We start from the raw sequence: 1595 nt of genomic DNA on the forward strand, positions 1-1595 counted from the left end.
ATAAGTCAATTTTGATTTATATAAAACAGATCTTTGATAATGAGGTTCTCCTCTACATGTCTTTCAGTTTTTCTGTGTCATGTAGTGCCTAACAAGGATTTTTTTTGCAATTATGAATTAATTAAATATTCCCCGAAGAGTTGCTATATATAGCAAAGTCATTTAAGCAATTGTCAGCCATTTAGAATCAACACTTTTAGAATGCATCGTTTCCACCATTCTCATCAAAGTCTTGAGAGAAGGCTTTGATTTAGTACGGATTATAATGTGGGATGGAAAACTAAACTTCATGGTTGTATTCACAATCTCCAGAACTGTCGTTTATCAAACATATCTAAAGGTTACCAGTATCAATAAATATATGCATAAGGAAAGTTTATCTTACTACTATATTTGTATTCTGACTCAGATTCTTATAGAATAGGAACTACGATATCTGCTCAAGGATCATACTGTACCTATTGAAAATGTTCTTAATTGAAAATTTTCACAATTTTTTTCACTGAAAATACATTTTTTGAGGGTGAAAGAGAAGGTAGAGAAAATGAGTATGAAGCATCAGTCTTGTGTAACAGACTAAGAATCTAAAAGTGAAAAAAACCCAAAAGTTCTGAAAATTAATTAATAAAATATGTCATAGCACTAATCCATTTTCTTAGTAAAATATTTTGGAGTTAATGTTAAGGAGTAGTCCTAACTGATCACTAGTCTTTGCTTTTTCTTTATTTCCAGTGAATGTTGTTGTCCTTTTGCCTTGTTTCTCCTTATCTCCCCACCCATTTTATAATGGCAACTTCTTTATACTGATATATTTTCTTTTCACAAAATAGCCAAAAATAGTTTGCAACTCTAAAATGCAGAATACTGTATATATTTCTTTTTAGCGTATAAACACAAACAATATCCTTAAAAATCAATGGAACAACAACCTAACACACATATAGAAAAAAAAAAATTATTAACATAAAATAAATTGTGGGTATATTTTTATATTACATTAGGGCTTTCTGTTAAAGAAAATTCTGTTTTAATCTAATAACAGCATTTGATATTTTTCTATTGTTAACTTTTGCCCTTATTTCAAATTAGCAGCCCTCCTAATTTAGTTTTTTTTAAAAGTTTGTCGTTTTCAGAGATACTAAACTAGAAGGACCACTAAAAGTAAAGGCAGTTCTGAAGAAGACAAAAGAACCTCTCTGAGGCTGAAGTCCAGAAAAACTTACCTATCAGGTAATTGTCTGATTCCCTCCTAATACACTTGTGTTGGAGAGCTGGCATGTTCCTTGATGCATAACAGTTTTCACTCCTTCCCAAAATCTTGGGTTTGATTTTGCTGAACCCTTGGTACAATATTGCCTGATAATGATGACTTACAGAGATTGGTTGCTTAAAAACCAAATATTTTTCTATCTGTTTCAAATTTCCTACCTTCCGATGTGATTGAACAACACAAGTTCCTGTATTATGAAACATTGTGAATAATGGTACTCCATCTTTTTCATCTACACTATTCATAGAATCATAGAATCATAGAATAATTTGGGTTGAAAGGGACCTCTAAAGGTCATCTAGTCCAACCCCCCTGCCGTGGGCAG

At 31.7% G+C, this 1595-nt stretch overlaps 1 protein-coding gene across 1 annotated transcript in view; it reads left to right on the forward strand.

Annotated features, from left to right (window-relative positions):
- Nucleotides 1–1595, forward strand: part of LOC109279645 — a 498481-nt gene that overhangs the window by 82829 nt on the left and 414057 nt on the right. The gene's annotated exons all lie outside the window — the stretch shown is intronic.

The sequence above is a fragment of the Aptenodytes forsteri genome, unplaced genomic scaffold (genome assembly GCF_000699145.1).
Source record: "Aptenodytes forsteri isolate BGI_AS27 unplaced genomic scaffold, ASM69914v1 Scaffold328, whole genome shotgun sequence".
NCBI lineage: Eukaryota > Metazoa > Chordata > Aves > Sphenisciformes > Spheniscidae > Aptenodytes > Aptenodytes forsteri.